A 24,920-nucleotide genomic window follows, 5' to 3' on the forward strand; every position below is an offset into this window, starting at 1 on the left:
ATAAGAGAAATACCTTAAATATAAAACACAGAGAGTTTAAAATAAAAGAATGGAAAAATATTTATATCGTGTAAAACACTGAATAAAAGAAAACTGGTTGAGCCAAACTAATATTACACATAGAAAATTTTAGGGCAAAAGATTTGCTACAGTAAAAGAAATATCAAGTGACATACTCCTACATGTACATACACCATACATTATATTGTTACAACTTATAAAAGAGGAAATATTGACAGAAATAAAAGAAGAAATAGAAACACATAATCATAATGGAAAAATTTAACACACCTCCAATAACTAGAAAAAGCAGACAAAATTAAGTAATGATAAAGGTAAAGGAGTTATGAAAAAAATTAATGCCTTGATCTACATAGACAAATTTTTGGAACACTGTGGCAAAATGATACAATATGCATCATTTCACATAAAATGAATTATACCATTTAGCAAAATTGACTATATGCTCAACCATAGAGATATCATCAAAATATTTCAAAGGATTGGCATAATATGAGACGAATTTTCTGATCATAGTGGAATTAGGACAACTAGAAATCTCCAACTAGATGGAAATAACATAATACCCATCTGCATTATTTATGGTTTTGAGAAGAAATCTCAATGAAACATATTGGAAGAAATAGAAAATATTTTAAAATCAATATCAATAGCATCACTATATATAAATGCATGTTTGATGCAGCTAAAACAGTGACTTAAGAGAAATTTATAAATGACGTTGTATATATATAGCAAAAAACAAGAAAGACTTTACATAATTGATCAAAGCCACTATCTCCATAGCGAGACATAGGTTAGCAAATCAAAGCAGAGAAAGAAAACAATAATGATTTTTCAGTGAACTAGAAAACAAACGTTCAAAAAAGAAAATCAATTCAGCCAAAAGCTTGAGCCACTGATCAAATTTATAAAACTCTAGAATGTTACAGGTAAAGAAAAGAAAGAAAGAAAGAAATCAGCAACTGCTAATATTAGCAATAAAAATGGGCAGTGGGGGCATGAGAGAGAATAACTGCACACTTTCGAGTCGTTTTGAAAGATAATAACAAAATATGAAAAATTTTATCCCAATACAGTTGACAACTTACATAAAATGGGCAGACACTTCAAAAAATAAAATAAAACACAGCTTGGCAAAATCAACAGAAGAAAAAATGGTAAACGGAACATTCCTTTCTTAAAAATATTGAATCTGTTACGCATTCCCACAGAGAAAAATAGTGACCAAGAAACTTCCCCAAAATTTCAGGGGAAAACTCCACCAAATATATAAGAAAATATCAAGACCGTTCTAATACACTATATTCTAGTGAACAGAAATTAATAGATACTCATTTTCTATTGGTCTGGAGGTCAATTTAATTGTCGTTTTCTACACCATTCTTACATTTCTCTCAGTACCAAAAGGAAATATTTCTTCCTTCCTGGTATTTTCTTCTTGACTAAAAAGAAAAAAAGGCTAAATTAAATGTTAATTTTGCCTTTAGTCACTAATGTCTGTTTTCACATCTTGCTGTTGACGCAAATAGATTTTAATTTAAATGCAATTTCCTTCGGGGATTTCAAATCAGTGAAGAACAAGTGGGTGCAATAGCCCAAAGATATTAGCATTTTTAGTTATCAACACTCTAAGGAAAGAAGTGTAAAACAGCTGCCATTTGTCCCTCCATCTTTGGCACATAAATTTCTCTCAGCTTCTCTTATGCATCTGCCATAATGATTTCTACCATTTCCCAAATGTTTCAAAATCCTGTGCATATAAAAACTCGGTTCTTCTTTTGTAAAGTGAGAGGTGGTGAAAGTCAGGAAGGAAGACTGTGGTAGGTTTAAAAAGATTAATTCTCTTTTAAGGACCTGCATGATGATGAGGAAGAGGAGAAGGATGATGAAAATATCATGATGATAAACCCAATACCATAGTCAATTCACCTGCATGAAAGGCCATTGTCCTTAGTCTAAATACCGATTCTCTCTTTAAAAAAAAAAAGCGGCTTACAGGTGCCTGTGAATAAATTTGGATGCATTCGTAACGGCAGGCTTTGCTCTAGGCAGAACCAACTGCAGCATTTTACGGAATAGCTATGCTCCACAGTTTCAGTGGCCAGGCCTATAAGGGAATTCCTGATTGCTTTATATTGGATCTCACACTAATGATACTCACAACTTGAAGCTCTTGCTCTTAGATAGTGCCTTTTAATGACTCCCAGTTCTCCTTAGTGCCACCTAAATTATTCAGATATTGGCTTCTCAAGTCTCTTCTCTATTGCCTCTTTCTGAAACTCCCTGCTGGGCTTGAAAGCGCACAGAGGAATGCTCAGATAAAATAAAGGAGGAATTTAAGAGCAATAAGAGTGCAGTGTTTCTCCACTTCCATGTGAACGTTTAAGACACACGTGAGATTTTTTTTACCCCTGTTGGCTCTCACTTTTATTACAACATCTTTACTCAAATTGGCAAAGTAGACATACAGCTATTCCAGCATGATCTTTGTACCGCTAAACGACAATGATACAGCTAAATGATTTTCTTTCTCCCAAGGTACCATCCCACATATAAATTGTGTGTCAATTGTAGAATCTGCTTTGTAGTTTTGTAGTTATAAGGCATTTGGGAAAACAAAACACAAAAAAAGAAGATATAGTATATTAATATATTCTGCATAATACAATCTGTGAGAATCTTATATAAAATTTAAACGTCTCTAAATCATCCTAATTAGCTAAGCCATGTTTCTTTATTTCCACCTCAGTCTAAATTGTTAGTTTCCCTAGAACAGCAAATAACATTAATAAAGGCCAGCACACTGATTTTCAAAATATTCTTAAATGGAGAAGTTGGAGGTATTCATTATTTGAATGAGTTATTGAATGTCTGACAATGAAATTTTGATGGAGTTATTAATAGCTATTATCATCCTTTCTTTCACTTAAGAAAAATAGTCCAACTACATCCAGAAAAGGCTTAAATTTATTAAGTGTTTAGCTGTTGTTACATATGTTTTAAAGTTTTGAGAAATTATGATCTATATTAAAAAAATTGAAGAAAGTGATCTATTTTGATTTCTCCCTTAATAATGAGAGGAGATTTATTATCAATTGACCAACAGGGCCTTAATGTTCCCCTCAGTTTGATGAAACTTTGGACTGGCTCTTACCCAACTCTAGGACCCCGACCTTCCTTTTCTTAGGGTGTTTACTTAAAAAGCAAAATAAAATAAAACCAAAACCAAAACCAAATCTTGTAATTGTAAATCCTTTTTTTGCCTCTTTGAGATGTAAATCTTTTAAAAAGTCTTTTGCCAGTTTTACAACCTAGGACTGTTTTTCTCGAGGACCAGGCACCCATCTCTTTGAAATATAATCATCTAGGAAGACAGTGCCTTATATCCCAGTCTCTGTGGGAGGGCAGGAACCCAATTTTGGTGAGTGCCTTGCTCCAAGTTGTAAAAATACCACTTGTCGTGTAGATAAGACAAAGCATACTTTTTCTTTGGGAAAAGCCAAGATTCTCCACTACTGAATCTCTCAAACATATGTTTCAGTGGAGGCGAGGTCAGACTGAACTCCAGCCTCTCTCCGCTGTAGCAACAAACTTGAATAGTCTTGCTTGCCTGCTTAACATTTTCTGGTGCAATTTTGGGTTTGACATAATATGAATAAGTTGATATACATGTTTAATACAGAAAACAACCTAGTCTAAAATAAAGGTTCTTTTGTGAGAAAAGAGATTTGGACCTTATCTCCATATTGGTTTGGCGTTAGGTAAATACAAATATTCCTCCTCTTTTTGTATTATTATGCTGGTTTTCTAAATATCTTTCCAGCTCTCACACAAGAATGCAAGGAGTCTAAAGGCAAGCTTTCCAGTTGATTTAATCTCAAGAAAACTTTGCCACTGGCCTTAATATTTTTTTTCACCTTGTATCTAATTTTACTACATTGGTTCCGTCTCATGTATGAGCCCCTGCCACATAGTTGCAACACACTGGTATAGTACTCTGGATTCTCCAGAGAAACAGAACCAAAGGGAGATATAGATATATATAAAGATACACACATACACACATAATATATGATGTATGTGATTTTCTGTTATATATAATTATATTTAGTACATAAAACAATTGTTATATAACATAATGTAATAATATATAAAACATAAGAAACTGATTCATGTGATTGTGGAGGCTAAGAAGCCCCAATATCTGCAGTTGGCAAGCTGGACACTCAAGAGAGCCAATGGTATAATTCTAGCTTGAGTCCGAAGGCAAGAGAAGACCAATGTTCCAGCTTGAAGAGAGTCAGGCAGAGAGAGTGAATTTACACTTACTCTACCTTTTTGTTCTATTCAGGTCTTCAACAGATTGGATGAGGCCCACCCACTTTAGGGAGGGCAATCTGCTTTTCTCAGTCTTCCAGAACAAAGGCTAATCTCATCCAGAAGCACTCATAGACACACCCAGAATGTTGAACCAAATTTCTGGGCACTCAGTGACCCGGTCAAGTTAACACATAAAATTAACCATCACAACTAATGATTTTTAGCTCATGTTGTCTACTGGGGTAGAGCCTAAGATTCTGAATGGTTCTGGCTTGAATTTCTTCGATGTTTTATTGTAAATATGTGTCAATATTCATGAGAATTATTTTCTTTGAATTGTTAAACACCTAATAAAAATAACTTACTACGATCTTATTCTAAATCAATATATCATTTAATAATTTTATGAAAAATATCTCATTAAATACTGTTAATTTGACTCACACATATTTTATTTCCATTAAAGAATTTTTTCCATCTTGCATAAGCTTTCTGATGAAATACCTAAGTAATTTAACTGGGAACATTTTACTATAATTTTCTTAATGTAAAAAGGTATAATTTTCACAAAGAACGTTATATATCTTTCATAATCTCTATTTGAAATGTTTCATTATTGAAATATTTCTTAATTGGAGTATCCTATTCAATGTGACTATTAAAAGGCATATTTAGGGGCCAGACTGGTGGTGTGGAAGTTGGGTTTGCTCGCTCTGCTTCAGTGGCCCGGGTTTCGCAGGTTTGGATCCCAGGAGTGGACCTACACACTGCTCATCAAGCCATGCTGTGGCGTCATCCTATACAGAATAGAGGAGGACTGGCATAGATGTTAGTTCAGCAACAATCTTCCTCAAGCAAAAAAGAGTTGGATTGGCAACAGATGTTAGCTAAGGGCCAGTTTTCCTCACCAAAATTAATAAATAAAAAATAAAAGGCATATCTAGTTTTACTTATGAAACTACTACATATTTTAGCTATTAAAAAAACTGTAGTGCACTCTAAAACATAGCAAAATAAAACAGAAATTTTAAAAATGTGTTTCTTTTAACCTCTCCCTTTCTTTTATCATAAATAAAATAAATAAAAGTGATTATATCCTTCTGTGTCAGAAACAGATGAAAGAAGCACTCTGATTCCTTATGATCTCAAGTGAAGATTGTTTTACTGCAGATAAATATTTCAAATAAACTTTATTTCTATATAGCAAACATAAGATGAAGATAAGATTAAATGAAGACGAAATTTTCACAAATTATATCTTTCATAGTTAATTATTAAAAAGATTTTTAAATATAAAGTGTACTGTGTAGTACAAGAATATTTATGTATAACAGAGGGACATCTTCTCTCTGCCCCTACACACACGTACACGCACACCCACACACACCCACACACACCCACCCCCCCACACACACAGCACTCATGGATTCACAACAAGCAAGAATAATGACTTTTTTTAGTGTTTAATATGTAGTAGGTTATTAGTCTTTGTGAACAATTGACTTTACAAATAAGTACATTAGCACATTATAGAGTACTAATTTTAATAATTGTACTTTTTTTCAAAAAAGAAAGGGAACTAGAATTTTCAATGGAATTGAGTTGAATCTGTACATAAATTCAGGGAGTATTTCCCATTTAGTAATACTAAGTATTCCACCCTATGAACGTGGCATATCTAAATTTCCTTAAAAATATTTTGTACTTTTCAGTGTATAAAACTTTCACTTTTGTTAAATTTATGTTCGCATACTTTTTCCTTTTGTTGCTTTTGTAAAGGAATTGTATTCTTAATTTTGCTTTTGAGTTGTTCATTGCAAGTGTATAAAATGTGATTAATTTTTGTATATTTATATTGTACTCTGCCACCTTGCAAACTCTTTTACTAGTTCTAAGTGGTTTTTTTAAATTCATTAGGGTTTACTATATACAAGATTATGCCACCTGTGAGTAGAGACAATTTAACTTCTTCCTTTCTAATTTGGATGCCTTTCTTTTTTGTTGTTCTTATTGTTTTGTTTATTTTTTGCCAGTTCTAGAACCTCTAGTCAAATGTTGAATAGAAGTATGAAGAACAGACATACTTGTCTCATTCCTGATATGACAGGTAAAGCAAAGATCTTTTCTCCATTAAATATGATGTTAAGCATGCATTTTTTCATACATGAACTTTATATATTGAAGGAGTTTCTTTCTATCCCAGGGTTGTAGAATATTTTTATCATGAAAGATTCTTGGATTTCACAAACGTATTTTCTGTGTCTATTGAAACAATCATATGTTTGTTATTTTTTGTCGTGAGTCTACTGATGCTGTGTATGATATTGATTGATTCTTGGATTTTAGACTAACCTTTCCTTCCTAGAATAAATCCCACTTTGGTCATGGTGCATAATGCTTTTTATGTTTCTGAGTTCAGTTGGCTGTTATTTTTTGAGAATTTTTCTGTCGATATTCATAAGAGATATTAGTCTGTGGTTTTCTTTTCTTGTCATTTACTGGTCTGGTTTTGGTACCAGGTTGATACTGATCTCTCAGAAGAATTTAGGAAGTATTTCCCTTCTTTTATTATTTTGGAAGAACTTGTAAAGGATTGGTACTAATTCTTCTTTTAACATTTGGTAAAATTCACCAATGAAACCTTTTGTGTCTAGGCTTTTCTTTGTGAAGAGTTTTCAAATGACTCATTCAGTGCTTTACTTGTTATAGGTCTATTTAAAATTTCTATTTCTTCTTAACACTGTATTGGTAGTTTATGTCTTTCTAGGAATTTGTCCATTTATTAAAGATTATATAATTCTAGTCCTGTTTATTCTATGATGCCATTAGTGATATCTCCTCTTTCATTACAGATTTTATTATTTGAAGTCTTTTCTCTTTGTTCTTGGTTAATCTAACTAAAAGTTTGTCAGTTTTGTTGATTTTTTCAAAGAAGACACTTTGGATTTCATTAATTTTTCTCTGTTGTTTTTCTATTTACTGTTTCTATTATTTTCACTTTAACTTTTATTATTTTTTTTTTTCCTTCTTCTAGCTTCGGGTTTAGATTGCTTTTCTTTTTCTTATTTCTTAAGGTGGAAGATTAAGCTATTGATTTAAGATCTTATTTTCTTTTTTAAAGTACACACTAAAAGGCATAAATTATCCTCTAAGCACTATCTTTCCTGTCTCATATAAGATTTAGTATGTTGTACATTCATTTCAAATTATTTTTAATAGACTTTATTAGTTAGAGCAATTTTAGGTTCACAAGAAACTTGAGAGGAAGGTACAAAGATTTCCCCTAGGCTTCCTTCCTTCACACACGTATGGCCTCCCTCATTATCAACATACCCCACTAGAGTGGCATATTTGTTACAACTAATGAATGTACATTGACAGGTTATCCCTCAGAGTCCATAATTTACGTCAGGGTTCACTATTGCTATTGTACATTTTATGGGCTTGGACAAATTTAAGACATGTAAACACCGTAATAGTATAATACAGAGTAGAAAATTTTAAAAAATATTTTTTAATTTCCCTCATGATTTTTTCTGTGGCCCATTGGTTATTTCAGAGTACACTGCATAATTTCCACATATTTGTGACTAATCCAAACTTCCTTTTATTATTGATTTTTAATATCATTCCATTGTGGTTTTAGAAAATACTGTGCATGATTTCAATCATTTTCAATTTATTGGTAGTTGTTTATGGCTTAGCTTATGGTCTTCCTGGAAAATGTTTCACGTGCCCTTGAAGAATGTGTATTCTGCTTTTGTTAGGTGGAGTGTTTTATAGACGTATTTCAGTTATTTTGAATCTTCCTCAGCAAAAAACAAATATAATTATAAATATACATATTATATATATATGCACTGATATGTATACTTAAGTTTTCAGACGTTATTTCTTTATTTTATTTTTTTTCCTGAGAAAGATTCACCCTGAGTGCACATCTGTTGCTAGTCTTCCTCTTTTTTCTGTATGTGAGCCACTGCCACAGCATGGCCACTGACAAGTGGTGTAGGTCCACACCCAGGAACTGAACTTAACCACTAGGCCACCAGAGCTGGCCCAGACATTACTTTTTAAATATTCTTTCTTTCTCTTTCTGTCTTTTCTATCTCTGGCACTCCAATTATGTGTAAGTTGGTACAAGTGGTGTTGTCTGATAGGTCTCTGAGTGTCTGCTTATTTTTCTTTGTACTTTCTCTTTCTGTTCCTCAGACTAAATATTCTCAATTCACCTATCTTTAAATTCACTGATTTTCTCTTCTGCAAGTTCAAATCTGCTGTTGTGATTTTCTAGCTTTAGTTATTTTACTCTTTTTCAACTCAGATTTCCTATTTGGTTATTTTAAATAATTTCTAACTTTTTATTTTAATCCTCTGTTTAGTAGGACACTGTTCTCACATTGTCTTTTGGTTGTCTAAACAAGATTTTCTGTAGTTATTTCAAGCTATTTGTAATACTTGACTTAAATACTGTGTTTAATAATTCCAACAGATGGGCTTCATCTAGTATAGTTCTATTGTGGTTTTTTTCAAGTTTTTGGACTATATTTTCCTATTTATTTGTATGTCTTATATTTTGTTATTGAAAAGTGGACATTAAAAAAATGTGGCAACTCTGGACTTTAGAATAATCTATCAACAAAGTTTGTTGTTATTGTTGTTTGTGTTGTTATTGTTGCTCTTTGTTTGTTTAATGATTTTCTGGACTCATTCTGTAATGTCTGTAATTGTTGTCATGTGCAGCTTCTGAAGTCTCTGCTTCGCTGTTATTCATCAGCCAATGATCAAATGCCTTTGCGAATATATCTCCCTCGTTTTCCAGGGGGCTCTGTGTGTTTGTGGTGTGACACTCCTTCAAGGCTCCAGCAGTCTGCAACTCTACCTCAGTCCCCACTTCTTGTTTGCCAAGTGCCTCAAGGTCAGCCAAACATCAGAGATTAGGGCTTTCTCAGGTCTTTGCTGGTCATGAGTATAATCTGCACATGAATATAGCCTTCTCCTTTCCAAAGCCCACTATGGACATCTTGTTCCCTCAATCATCCTTTTAACTATTGTAGGAAGCCTTTTGTTTGCCAAAAATAGTGTCACCATCTAGGGCAGTTGCAATGTTAAATAATTTCAGGCTAATTATTTTCAGTAAATGCTTTGGGAATAAGATTTCTCATTGAAGGAGCTCTGAGTCAGGTCAAATAAAGACAATTCCTATGAATGGGTTTTTTGTCAGAGTGATTCCAGACAGATCAAATAGTTATCTGGGGATGAAGTGTTAGGGGAGCCCCAATGCCATTCTGTCACCTCCAGTGGCTGGTAGGCTGCTTGTTTTCACAGTTGTCATGGGTGTAAGACTGCTGTGTTTTAAGGCTAATACAAATCTGGAAAGAGGGGGATGGTAATGAGGCAAGTTAAAATGCCACAAAGTTCTTTTGCTACTGGGAGTCAGCTACATTTTTTGAAGAAACGCTTCTCAGATTATTTAAAGCCTTTGATCAATTTGCAAAGGTCTGAAAATGTTGATTTTGACAATTTTTCTAGTGTTCTAATTGCTTTACGGAAGAGCAGCTTTATAGAGGCCCTTACTCTACCATTCTGGAAATGCCTCTTCACTTCCTTTTGAATACAGTCTTTTAAATAATGCATTCTCTTAAAAACTATGTTTAGCATGACTAAAACCTAAATATATTTTTGTTCTTTTAAATATCCTTTTCTTCTCTGATGAAAAAATCTTTTAATATATAATTAGTGTCAATTAGAAAAAAATCCAACATGTAATATATATTTGCTATATTATTTAAGACTATTCAGTTCTACTATAGAAAATAGGAGACTCTATAAATAGAATCAAGTAGCTTATAAAATATATTAGAAATAGCTAAAATAAGTTAACTTGTTTGTGTGCTCAACATAGGGAAGAATAAAAGAACCAAGTACTCATTAAGCACTCATAAACCACTAATCCCAAATATTCACAAAGCCTTAAATTAGCCATTCATTTGTAAAGCCTTCTGCTCTAGACCTGCAGATAAAAGCAATAGTTGCTTAGCAGATAATCTATGAGTTACGGTTATCAATCAGGAGTATTGTTCCTGCTTAAATCTTCTGCTTTGGCATTATTTCTGTTTATCCATGGATTTCACTTGTACAAGTCTTCTACTGCTTTCTCATTATATTTTCTTCGTGACTTTTAGCTTCTTTCTTCTACTAGAAATTAAGTAAATGACTAACCTACATCTTGTTCTACTCAAGAGAAGAAAATCTAATTGATTCCATTAATCACCACCATCGTTATTTGGGTTGAGATTTAGTGCAGGACTTCTTAAAGGCTGCTGATCTGGAAAGAATTGAGAATCAACTGTCTTAGATTAAAATTGATTATGGAAGCTGGATGAAGCACACTGGCAGATCTGAAGACAACTCAGTTATGATCGGTGGACAGGATCAAAACCATAATGATGGAGGTAGTCTGGCAGCTGACTTGTGGTCACACTGTCCTTAGAAGCAGTGCCACACTTGGGGATTGTAACACTGCTTCCTATCCCCTATCCTTCTTGTCAGGATGTTATCAATGGACAAGCTCATCTGAAAGCCACTTACATTCTGAAGAAATTTTAGGTTGCATAGGTAAATGTTTCCTCTCAAAGAATTATCTTCCATATACTATTCTTGGTGACCACGAGCCAAGTGAACTTGCATGAGGTTTGCCGGGCAGAAGTGAAGCAGCAACCATACTAGGAAGGTGGGTACAGTCACCAGATCCCGTTGTTGCTCATAAATTTTTGCTGAAATGAAAGCTCACTCTGTAGTTTTGCAAAAGCATCTGGGTCTATAGCTCCTCCAGGAGCCCTCATGTCTTCCTTCAGCTTCGCCAACTCCTGGAACAGGTGCATATTTAGTTCATGATGAAAGTGGTCAGCTTCTCCTGCAGGTTATCTGAATCACCAATGTTGGCAGCTTAGAGGCAGTGGGAGACCAACACAGGTTCCAGCTTTATCTCGCAGGTTTCATCTTTTCCTTGTTCTTTCTCACTACATGCCCATGTTTCTCTTCCAACTGTCTGCCTTTCTGAAATCAGGCCTAACCAGATGAAAAAGGAACATATAATGTTTAACCCACTGGCATAATTGGCTAAAGTCAAATTCTTATATTAAATTTCATTTTCTATGCCTTTCCTAGTTTTTGCTTTTTATAAGATGGAAATCTTAATCTTAATCTTAGATCTCCCCTACTTTTAGTGGTGTGCTGCCTTGAAATTGTACTATAATTCTTCATTAGCATAAATTTGTTAATTTCGTCTCCATTATGGTTACTCAGCTCCTCTCTATTTCTGCTATCCCTGTCAGTATCGATAAACTACCTCATGAAAGCTGAAAGATACCCTAAGAAAACATAGGAAGGGGGTCTTTCAAGCAGTAGAATCAACAAGTAAGCAAAACTATGAGTAATGAGGATTAAAGGAGTCTATAATTTAGAGTTATAGACTTCTAAATTATAATAAATTGTTGCATAACATCATCATATGCATAATTCTTGAAGAAAAAATATTATATAACTCCCTCACAACTCCTCTTTGAGGTAGAGACTGCTGTGCCGGAGGCAGCTCACACCAGCTTGCACGAGTGTACTGTATGTATCTCTTTCCAATTCTCCTTTCAGTAGTGTCATTTATACCACAAAATTGCCAAACACTACAAATCAGTCTCCCCTCATCAAAAGTCAGGTTTTAGACAATTATCAGCACACCACTTCAGATATGTATCATTCCTGTATTACAAATATTAAAACAAACCATAAAGTATTTAAATATTTTCTCAGTGGTATAAAACCGTGTGATAAGAGGAGTACTACAATAGGTATCATTTTTTGTCATAGTTTAATTTTTTTTATTAAGGATAAGGTTTTGACAAAAAGAATAAAAGGATCAAGAGATATGGTTTTGTGAATACTGCCTTTGAAATAGTGGTTTCTCAGCAAAACTAGTTTAGGAAGCTAGTGTGTATCATAGAAAAATAAACTGGAACACATTGAAAGAGTATTTTATATAATTTGATCCTAAGCTTTTTCAAAGAACAAAATCACTTGAGAAATTTTTGTTGAGATCTAAGTTATCACTTTTACTAAGTTTATTAGTTAGTACCTTATAATTTGCCAACTGCTACTTATGCACTTCTTATATACATAATTTTTCTATCTCATTGAATAAAGTGTATTCGTGAACACAAATCCAAATTTCTAAATTAGTAAACAAGCAGAAAAAAAAAATGCCATGGAAAGTGATAAAATGCCTTAAAATAATAGTTAGAGTTGTTTTGACTCAGAATCCGTAAGTGCAAGATATTACTTCAGTTAAATCTGTCAGCTAAATGTCCTCCTCTCCCCACAAAAAAAATCAAGGTATGATTTCTAAAGGTTTAATCTGTAATTATTTTTCTCTGAATTTCTATTTAAATTTGTATTTGATGGAGGAGCTCTGAATATATTTGAGTAAAACTTAAGCAAGAAAACAAAACGTTCATTAGCTTACAGCTCCTATTTGTTGAAAAGCACTGCATAGACTAACAGTTAAAATTGTAGAATCGTAAAAAAGCAGCTTAAATATATATTTAAGATAAAAAAGAGGGCAATAGAAGCACATATGAGAAAAAATACATGTAATAGCTAAAAGAAAATAGTCTCAAGAAATAGTAACTGTTAATTAGCAAAACAATTCTCTTCTACACTAAGCAAATACACCTTAAATAACTTGTAAATGACTTTGTATAAATTGCCTTTTGTTTCTTGTGTGTGTTTCTATGGTAAAACTGTGTTAGCTATGCTTTTTAGGGCATAAATTTGTTTCAATGGATGACTACCTTTCAGGCTAAACTAAGCAAATGAAGTAAGGAAAAGATATATGTGAAGCTGGAATATTTGATTTGTGTGCAAATAGTATTCACAAGAAGTCAAAGTAGCTGTTTAACTCTTTTTCTGTAGAGGTTATTTCGAAAGAGCATGGATAAAGTCCCCAAAGAAAGGTCAATTCACGACCACACTCTTCAGTATTATTCAATTTACAACAGACACATTTTTTAGACAGGTCCTAGAGCAAGCAAGAGCAAAATGTACTTTACCAGTAAAACGTATCCTTCCAAGTATGTTTCTTTGAACTACAGCAGTGGTCAGAAATAAGTATTGTTGAGGATACATGCACAGTATCTGTCAAAATGAAATTAAGAGAAACTAAACCATCTAGTCAGAAAAAGACTCCTGAATTTGGCACGGTATCTTTCATGGAAAAGATTTATAAATGCAAGACAATTTATTGTTAGTACCACTGAGTTGATGCCAACTCATAGCGACCCTGTGTAGAGCAGAGTGGAATCCTGACTGGTCTTTTTGCACCATCTTCTCACCTTCTGCCACTATGCCACTGCTTTTCATGGCCAGTTTTTTTGGAAGTGGGTGCCCAGGTCTTTCTTCCTAGTCTGTCTTAGTCTGGAAGCTCTGATGAAACCTGTCCACCATGGATGACCCTGCTGGTATTTGAAGTACCAGCGGCATAGCTTTCAGCTTCACAGCAACACACAACTGCCACAGTACAACAACCCACAGATGAGAGAAACAAACCCAGCTGCAGAAGTGGGAGTGCCAAATCGTAACCACTAGATCACCAGTGTAAGACAATAGGGCCTCTTGAATTCGACATCATGTGAGTATTCTAATAGTGACTTCACCCTTGAATCACTTATCAGATAGGAAGCAATGAGTTCAATATCAGGTCATAATCTCTTGGTAGTAGAAAATTTAGTATTCTTTTGAAATTAAAAAAAAAGTAGTTTCCTCAGTCTGACAATAATCTTCGTTAAGTTCTAGCCATATTTGCATTCTAATAGGAAGACATCATTAGATATAGGAAAAAGAAAAACAACATGCCGGAAGAATATTAATAGATTGAAGCCATTGGAAATGCCCTAGTGATGGGGACAATTGCTTCTCTGAGATTAGTAGCACCTGTTCTTTGGAGACTAGAATGACAAAGGAGGCTGCTGTCATGGAGTTGGAATGCCTGATATTAGTGGGAGTCCTAGGGTCTCAGACTGTAAAGACCAATCGTCTCTTTAACCATGCAAAGCAGCATAGTTTAAGCAATGAGGAAGCGGCATTCAGGTTGCCTTGACTTAAGAGGGAGCTCAGGCATTGATTAGTAAATCAACTTTCAGGGCCAAGATAGTCAGTCAGATGACTAAAATTTGCTCAAATTGTAGAATTAGAAAAATTGAAAGATATTATCAGCCATCGCAATGTAAAATTTTGGTCTCTTGCTCTATTTTGAGGTTTGAGCCACTTCATAGATACAACCCAATGGCTAGAGGCTGGGTCCCATTGAATAGGGCTAAAAAACAGTGCAAGTAATTTCAGCATACAGTCCTTCAATTCTCTGTAAAGGTATTTGTAGCTTTTTGGCAGGTAATGGTGCACAAGGGAAGAGGAGAAATCCAAGTACCTCAAAGACTTTTAGATACAGAAATGAGCTAACACCAATGTCAGGAACATCAATTGATTTGATGGGTTTCTGGTGAGAGTTGATGCTTATGAAAGCAAGGAGATAAATGGAGCCTTGACCCAACATTATTTTATAGAAGTCAGGTGTCCATTTTACATCTGATTTTAAAGGTAGAGTATCTTTTACTAGTGACTATTTTAATAATTCCCTTTGTCTTTGGTTTGCATTAGTTCCAGAGAAAATTAATTTGGTAGGATTTTTCTTTGTGTTTGATTAGGTTCAGTTTCATAGTAATTCTTTTTTCCCCTTAGCTACATATTTTTTCAGAAGTACAACATACATTTAATGTGATGCACAAATATTAAGTATACAACTCAAATTTTACAACTGTACATACTTGGGTATTCACAACCCAAATCAAGCTATAGACTTTTTCCTGAACTCCAGGAGGCTCAGTCTTGCTTCATCCCACCCAACATATAATCTCAAAGATAACTATCATTCTGAATTCTATTGCTTTTTGAACTTTGCATAAATAAAAACATACCACATGTACTTTGTTAAGTCTGGCTTCCCTTTCTCTGTGTGATATCTGTGATAATTTGTCCAAACTGTTGTTAACAGAAGTAGTAAGTTCTGGGGCTGGCCCCGTGGCCAAGTGGTTAAGTTCGCGTGCTCCACTGCAGGCAGCCCAGTGTTTCATTGGTTCGAATCCTGGGCACGGACATGGCACTGCTCATCAAACCACGCTGAGGCAGCATCCCACATGCCACAACTAGAAGGACCCACGATGAAGAATATACAACTATGTACTGGGAGACTTTGGGGAGAAAAAGGAAAAACATGAAATCTTAAAAAAAAAAAGTAGCTAGTTCTTTTTCTTTGCTAAATTGTATCCCATTATTTGAATCTATCACAATTTAATTATCCATTATTCTCTTCATTGACATTTGAGTTGCTTCCAATTTTGGCTATAATGAATAAAGATGGTAAAATCTCTATTATACACAATTGTTACTATTTTTTAATATGCAATACTAGAATTATTGGGTGACAAGTATGCATGTTTTCAGTTTTAGTTGATACTTCTCAATGGTTTTCCAAACTGGTTGTTCCCCTTTAACATCCTACGAACAATGTATGAGAATTCTAATTGTTCATATTCAGATGTTCAGAAGAAGAGCCTACCACTCAATATCTGAAACCAAAAGTGGAATATGTTTCTTGAAAACCAAAGGAGAATTAGGCTTTTAAGTTTCAGAGTCTTTAAATATGACCAACTTTCAATCTTATAGAAAAATTTTAAAACTGTGAAGTTCAGGGTGTTAGTGATCTTTCAGAACTGGTGCGTTTAGTCATTGAACTTTAGACATGAAATCATGATCTGTGGGATGAAGTTCTTGTTGACCGAGTGACTTCCAGAAACATGGGGCTGTCACTGATGGGCTTTCAGAAGCTTTTTTGATTGATTGGTCTAGGGGGGTTTAAGGCTATTTCTGGTGGTTATTACTTGCTTTATGCAAAAAACATATTGGTCTTTTCTAGAAAAATAGTAACATTTTATTCTTTTCATTGTCAGTCTTTCTTTTAATGCATTCTAGTGTGTGTTTGTTTGCATTGTATTGTGGTTTTAATTAACACTTGTCCAATGACTAATGATGTAGAATTCTTTCTCATAGGCTTATTGGCCATATGGATGTTCTTTTTTGTGTAAAGTGCCTCTTTAGTTATTCTGCTCATTTTTTTTTTAAGGATTGGCCCTGAGCTAACATCTATTGCCAATATTTTTTTTTCCTTCTTCTCACAAAAGCCCCCCAGTACATAGTTCTATATTCTAGTTGTAGGTCCTTCTAGTTCTGCTATGTGGGACACCACCTCAGTATGGCTTGATGAGCATGAGCAATGCTAGATCCATGCCCAGGACACAAACCAGCAAAACCTTGGGCTGCCAAAGCTGAGCATGCAAACTTAACCACTCGGCCACAGGGCCGGCCCCTGCTAGTGTTTTAATTCAAGGTCCTTGTTTTTCTTATTGATTGTTAAGTGATCATATATTTCATTTAAAACTATTTTTGGCATATGAATTGCAAATACTGATTCCCTAATTTTAATGAAGCCTAATTTAGCAAGCGTTTACTTCATGGTTACTTCATGGTTCTTGTTTAAGAAATATTTTTTTAAGCTAAATGATTGAAGACATTCTCCTATGTTATCTTCTGGAAAGCTATTCTTTTACCTTTCACCTTAAGTCTATGATTTCACAGAATTGGCTTTACTCATTGTTTCAGTTAGGAGATAAAGTAAATTTTTGTTTTCCAGATGGATTTCTCATTGACCCGACATCATTAATTGAAAAGGTCTTTTCTTCACTGCAATATGGTGGTAGTTATGTCATAAATCGATTGATCATGTATGTGTAGGAGTTTCTTTGTTAGCTCTGCATTCTCTTCCATTGTTATATGTCTATTCTTGAACCAATTCCATGTTCTTTCAGTTCTCTAATTTTAATGTTTTGGTTCTCCAATTTCGTGTTTCTTCATCAAGATAATCATTAAAGCACTTAAACAATTGCATCTTCATAAACAGCTTACTGCTTTTCAAATCTTATCCTTGACAACTTTTATCAGTTTTGGAAATTATAGCTATCCTAATAGGTGTGAAATGATATATCATTGTGGTTTTGCACTGTCTTTCCTTAATGCCTAGTGATGTTAAGCATCTTTTCAGGTACTTGTTGGCCATTTGTATATCTTTTTTGGACAAATGTCTATTTAAGTTCTTTTCCCATTTTTGAATTGGGTTGTTTGTTTTTTATGTTATTGTATTGTAGGAGTTCTTTATATATTCAGGATATTAATCCTTTATCAGATATATGGTTTGGAAATATTTTTTCCCATTTGTTTCTCTCTGTTGACTATATACTTTTATGTATTGAAGTTTTACTTACTAATGAAGTCTAGTTTACCTATTTTTACTTTTATTGCCTGTGATTCTTGTGTCATATCCAAGAAATTGATGCCAAATCCAATGTCATGAAGATTTTTCCCATATTTTCTTCCGAGAGTGTGATAGTTTTAGCTCTTATGTTTAGGCTGTTGATCCATTTTGAGTTAACATTTGTATAAGTTAAAAGGTAAAAGTCCAACTTCATTCATTTGCACATGGACATCCAATTTTCCCAGCATAATTTGTTGAAAAAACTATCCTTTCCATATTGAATAGTCTTGGCAACTTTGTTGAAACCAGTTGGCCATTTATGTAAGGATTTATATCTGGGCTTTCTATTGTTTTCCATTGGTCTATATAATTATTCTTACAACAGTATCACACTATTTTAATTACTGTAGCTTTATATTAAATTTCAAAGTCAATAAATGTGAGTCTTCCAATTTTTTCTTTTCAAGATTATTTTGGCTACTCAGGGCCCCTTGCAATTCCATATGAATTTTAGAATAGATATTTAAATTTCGGTAAAAAATGTCTCTCAGATTTTGATAGTATTGCATGAATCTGGAGATTACTTTGGATAGTATTATCATCTTAACAATATTATCTTCTAATCCAAAGCATTTCACTACAAAAAACCAATTAAACAAAAAAGGAGGTAGCAATGGAGAAAATGAAACACAAAAAAGAAGGTGCAACACATAGAAAAAACAACTACAAATTAGCAGAAATCCTTATTATAAATTACTGTAATATAAATTGATTGAACTCTTTAAACAAAAGACAGAGATTTCCAGAATGGATTTTAAAAAGATCCAAACACAAACTACTTACAAAAGACTCACTCTTGTTCCAAAAGCACACATAGTTTGAAAGAGAAAGAATGAAAAAGATCTTCCATGCAAATATTAAGCAAAGGCAGCTGGGGTGTCTATATTAATCTCAAGCAAGGTAGACTTTAGTTAAAATATGTTATAAGAGACAAGGAAGTTTGCTATATATTGAAAAGACTTAATTCATCAAGAAGTTCGCTAACTATAAACATATATATTCTGAACAAAAGAGTCCTAAAACATATGAAGCAAGTTTTGACCAAATAATAGGGAGAAATAGACACTTCTACAACAACAGTTGGAGACTTCAATACCCCACTTTCAACAATAGATAGAACAACCAGGTAGAAAACCAGTGAGAAAATAGCAGACTTGAAAAACACTATCAACCAATTAGACCTAACAGACATATAAAGAATAACCCACCCAACAACAGCTGAATACATATTCTTCTTAAATGCACATAGAACGTCCTCCAAAACAGAACATATGTAGGCCACAAAACAAGTCTCAATAAGTACAGTTATAGAAATCATATGAAGTATCTTCTCCAACCACAATGGAACAAAGCTAGAAATCAGTAACAGAATGAAAATGGAAATGTACACAAACATGTGAAAATTAAACAACATACTCTTAAACAACCAATGAGTCAAAGACTAAATCATAAGGGAGATTATAAAATACTTAGATATGAATGAAAACAAAATCACAACATACAAATACTTATAGGATGCAGCAAAAGCAGTGATCAAAGGGAAATTTATAGCAGTAAAGACCTATATTTAAAAAGGAGAAAGTCTTAAATCAATGACATAACTTTACATTTTAAAGATCTAGAAAAAGATCAAGCTAAAACCAAAACTAATAGAAATAATAAAAATAAGAAATATTAAAGTACAGGTAACAAGATATAGAATAGAAAAAACAAACAACACAAAGAATAAATAAAATCAAAAGTTAACTCTTTAAAAAAATCAACAAAATTGACAACCTTTTGTAGACTAGCAAAGAAAAAAGAGAGAGGAGGTTCAAGCAGCTAAAATCAGAAATTAAAGTGGGGATATTACTAATAATCTCTTTAAAAAAAGATGAGTATACTTGAACAAATTATATGCCAACAAATTAACTAATATAGATGAAATTGAAAAATCCCTAAAAATACACACACGCCTAAACTTATTCTAAAAAGACATAGAAAATTTGAACAGATGTATAGTAAGTAAAGAGATTAAATAAGTAATCAAAAACCTTCCAACTGGTGCCGGCCCGGTGGCACAGCGGTTAAGTTCTCACCTTTCACTTCTAGGCAGCCCGGGGTTCGCCAGTTTGCATTCCAGGTACGGACATGGCATCGCTTGGTAAAAGCCATGCTGTGGTAGGCATCCCACGTATAAAGTAGAGGAAGATGGGCACAGATGTTAGCTTAGGGGGAGGAAAAAAAGCAAAAAGAGGAGGATTGGCAGTAGTTAGCTCAGGACTAATCTTCCTCAAAAAAAAAACCTTCCAACCAATTACTATCCAGAATCAGATGGCTTCACTGGCCAATTCTATCAAACATTTAAAGAAGAATTAACACCAATCTTTCTCAAAATCTTCCAAAAATGAAAGATGAGTGAACACTTCCTAATTCATTCTTCAAGACCAGCCCATATGAAAGCCAGACACCAAAGATATTAGATAATTACAGACAAATATCCATTATAAATGCATATGCAAATATCTTCAACAAAATGTTAGCAAACCTAATCTAGCAGTATATTGAAAGGATTACATGTTACACCATGTACACCAAAGATTATACACCATGACCTAGTGGGATTTACCCTAGGAATGCAAGATTGCTTCAACATAAGGAATTCAATCAATGTAATATATACCACATTGATAGAATGGAGGAAAAAAATCTACATGGTTATCTTAATTGAGGCAGAAAATGCATTTGACAAAATCCAGAAATCTTTCATGATAAAAAATGCTCAGAAAACTAAGCATAAGAAGAAATTTCCTTAACATGATACATGGCATTTACCCACAGTTAACACCATACTTAATGGTGAAAGACTGAAAGCTTTCTCCGTAAGGCTGGGGAAGAAGACAAGGAAGCCTGTGTTCACCACTGTTGTTCACCATTGTACTAAAAGTTCTAGACAAAGCCATTAAATAAGAAATAGCAATAGAAATAAGAGACATTCAAATTGGAAAGGAAGAAGTAAAATTGTCTCTGTTCACAGATGGCATGAACCCAAAGAACCCACAAGAAAGCTGCTATATAGCTAATAAACCAATTCAGTAAAGTTTCTGGTTTCAAGATCGGCACACAAAAATCTGCTGTTATTCTATACACCAGCAATGAACAATCTGGAAAGGAAATTAGGAAAGAAATTTCATTTACAATAGCATTAATAATATAAAATACATAGCAATAAATTTACTCAAAGAGGTGAAATGTATACATTGAAAAATATAAATATTGCTGAAAGAAATTAAAGAAGACCTAAATAAATGGAAAAACATCCATGTTCATGAACAAAATGCCAGTATTATAAATATATTATTATTTCCCTAAGCAATCTACAGATTCAGTGCAATCACTATCAAAATTCCAATAGCCTATTAGGAGAAATGGAAAAGCTGATCCTCAAAATCAGATGGAATTGCAAGTGAACCTCAAATGGACAAAAATTTTTGAAAAATAAAAATTGCATTAAAGGGCTCACATATCCCAGTTTCAAGACTTGTTACAAAGGTATAGTAATCATAACATTATGGTGCCGGCATAAGGAAGACATGTCGATCAATGGAATAGAACTGAGAGTACAGAAATAAACCCATACATCTATGATCAACTGACTTTTGACAAGAGAATCGAGTTAATTCAGTGGGGAAAGAATAATCTCTCCAACATGTGGTGCTGGCACAATTAGATTTCCACACGCAGAAAGATAAAGTTGAATCCCTAAGTCACCCGTATGCAAATTAATTACAAATGAATCATACCCAGACAACGGCACATCTAGAAAATGGAACATTACTTAGCACTAAAAAGAAATGAGCAATCAAGTCATGAAAAGACATTTAAGGAGGAACCTTAAATGCACATTGCTAAGTTAAAAAAGCCAATGTGAACAGGCTACAAACTGTGTAATTTCAACTCTAAGACATTCTGGAAAAGGCAAAACTATGAAGACAACAAAAAATCAGTGGTTGCCAGGGGTTGGGGTGGGGGAAAAGATGAAAACTAAAATGTCTGATGAGTACTATACTTCTAAAAGTCTAAAAAGTGTAAAAGCTGCAAAAACTTTCCCCTAAGAAGTGTAAGTTAGAGAAAGTCTCTGGGTATTAAAATAAGAAGACAACATTTATATTTATTTGATGATAGAATTTGATAGGATAACAATTGAATTATATTTGTCAATTAAGTGGGAACTATTTGTATAACAATTTTTTATATTTGATATTTTGTGTTTATAATTACTCAACTTTTTCTTTCATCAAAATTGTATAGCTTCTTGCTTTAGAATCTATTAAATTAAGGAAAAGAAATACAGCAATACTCATCATGCCTTTAATTGTATTGTAGACTCACAAGCATTATACATTGTCCTTTAAAAATTTCTACTGTCAACACGTCTACCTAGCAAACCCCAGCAAGAATAGACACCGTATCTCAGCAGTCACTGAGCAATCATGTTGCGTCAATCCTCACAAATTTGCATGAAGTTTTATTAGAAAATATTTGTGCATAAGAGAGTTCCATGTGGTTCTGCAAGTGTTTGGGTATTCTAGAAAAATTTTAATGCCCTAAATGTAAGCTTGGAGAAAATCATTCTATCAGAAAATAAAAGCCTTCCTTTAGGTTTCAAAATCGGAATCTAATATTTTTTCCGTAAATTCAAGTAGGGTTTGTTAAAAATAACCAAAACAGGGGCTGGCCCCGTGGCCGAGTGGTTAAGTTCGGGCGCTCCGCTGCAGGCGGCCCAGTGTTTCGTTGGTTCGAATCCTGGGCGCAGACATGGCACTGCTCATCAAACCACGCTGAGGCAGCGTCCCACATGCCACAACTAGCAAGACCCACAACAAAGAATATACAACTATGTACCGGGGGGCTTTGGGAAGAAAAAGGAAAAAATAAAATCTTAAAATAAAAAAAAATAAAAAAAAAACTGTAAAGTATTAAAAAGAAATATATTGGTATTTCACTCTTCAAACAAAGAGAATCAAGTAGCTCCAGAACTTCAAGAATTCTTAAATCCAGAGGCAGATATATGATCCAGGAACATCCGGGAACTGATTCGTTTCTCTCTTGTGATGACAATGAGCCTTGTTGATACTGTTTGTTTCAGGAACTGTAAAGACAAATGTTTTGAAACATCCTCGTAAAAGAAAATACAATCAAGAAATAACACATTCTTACTTTTTTCACAACTGTGATAAAAACTATAAAAGGGCAGTGGAAACTGAACCAAAGAACAGGTATTGAATTGGGAAAGAACTATTACCTTCCTATTGTTGAATGAATGCGTTTGGTATTCTATTAGCAATAGATTGGGTGGACTAGATTCAGTTAATATATATAATAACAACTGCAGTATAACCTTATATGTAATGAAAATTCCATCCCTATTCAAGCAGTAAATTTTCTGTCAGTCATATCTTAGTGTAGCTGATGTTTTTACTGTTTTATTTTTATACACATTTTAGTATATGTTATGGGCTGAATTGTGTCTCCTCAAAAGATGAGGAAGCCCCAACCCATAGCACCTGCGAATGTGACTATTTGAGAATGGGGTCATTACAGATGTAATTAGTTAAGATGAGGTCACACTGGAGTGGGGTGGGCCCTTAATCCAATATGAGCGTTCTCCTTTAAAAAGGAGGAAGTTTGCACACAGACACAGAGTTAAGATAGCCACGTTAAGATGGAGAAAGAGATTGAAGTTACCAAGGAATGCCTGGGGCTGCCAGAGGCTGAAAAAGGAGAGGAAAGATCCTCCCCTAGAGGCTTCAGAGGGAGCATGGCCCTGGCAACACCTTGATCTCAAACTTTAGCCTCCATAACTGCAAGATAATACATTTCTGTTGTTTTCAGCTATCTAGTTTGCGGTACTTTGTTACAGCAGCCCTAGGAAATTAGTACAGTGTATATGAAGTTATTATTGGCTAAAGGAAAGACTAATAGATATCTTGAAGAAGATAGTCTATTTATATTACATATATCTATAGTTTTATGATTCAGAAATGAGTCGGAAATCATAGAATTATATCACAATAATATTGAATTGAATTCTACTATGCATCACAACCCAGCAATGGGCTAAAACGTCCATGCTTGGGAGGAAGGTATTATTAACTACATGTTAGAAATAAGTAAAGAAAGTTAGGAGAGAGCGAGACAGAGAGAGAAAGGAGAAACTGGAGTCAAGCCCAAGCATTTCTTATACAAGATCTTTCTGTTGTTTCATTCTGCCTCTGTAAGTATTTCTAAACACCTTTTCTGAACATATCTTTGGTGTATATTCAAAATATGAATTATTTGTAATCTGTCTATTCCATAAGTTTTGAGAGTTGTCGGCCGGATACATTACACATGCATGAATCAATTAAGAAACAGTGAAAGGTAGTATATGACTAAATTCCAAACTGAAGTCTTCTTTTGAAGGCAATTGGACAATGCATCATTATTTTCACACTAGGACACAGTGAACCTATTATATAATTGAGTCTGTAGACTTAGTGAAGGTTTTTATATGAGATCTTTACTGTGAAATATTGTATAACTTGAAAATAGTGCTGCTTAATGTGGTTTTAATTACAAATAGATACAAATTGCACTGTGTGACAACAATGTAGAAAAAAATCTAATGAAAATGTCTTGTTTGCTCTATTGCCTGTCATTAAGAGAAAAATACCTATATAAAGCACACAGCATGAGAGTTAGGCTTCGCATTCTATCATTTGTGTCATTAAGGGCATTTTCTATTTTCTTAACTAAATTACTTTTTTTCCCCTTATGACCAGCACTTTAACATGAACTCTATTCTGATACTTCCCATAGAAAATTGAATTCATTTCTCATGTGGGTATCATTTTAATTTAAAATTCAACTTAGCATTTAAAGCTCTATGTTTTTAACAAGAAATACGTGGCAGGTACTGCTGTGCTGTAAAACCACTCTAACTATACCTACTTGTGAAGCAATTTTTCTGTAAAGTGGTTATCCATAGAAAATCAGCCTATGAGGTATGAAAGTAAAATAGTCACAAAGTTGTTCTAAATTAATGATTTTTAGTATTTAAGTAAAATTTCATTAAAGATTT

At 33.8% G+C, this 24,920-nt stretch overlaps 1 long non-coding RNA gene across 2 annotated transcripts in view; it reads right to left on the reverse strand.

The window, feature by feature from the left end:
* The window catches only part of LOC139082307 (uncharacterized), a 50,116-nt gene extending 36,201 nt beyond the window's left edge, over positions 1 to 13,915 (reverse strand). For both annotated transcript variants that reach the window (XR_011538183.1, XR_011538182.1), the window contains exons 1-2: positions 13,731 to 13,915; positions 13,449 to 13,533 (exon numbers count right to left, since the gene is read on the reverse strand). This is a non-coding gene — a long non-coding RNA (uncharacterized lncRNA). The remainder of the gene's footprint in view (positions 1 to 13,448; positions 13,534 to 13,730) is intronic.
* Positions 13,916 to 24,920: the final 11,005 nt, after the last annotated feature.

This window comes from Equus przewalskii, chromosome 3, assembly GCF_037783145.1.
Source record: "Equus przewalskii isolate Varuska chromosome 3, EquPr2, whole genome shotgun sequence".
Lineage (NCBI taxonomy): Eukaryota > Metazoa > Chordata > Mammalia > Perissodactyla > Equidae > Equus > Equus przewalskii.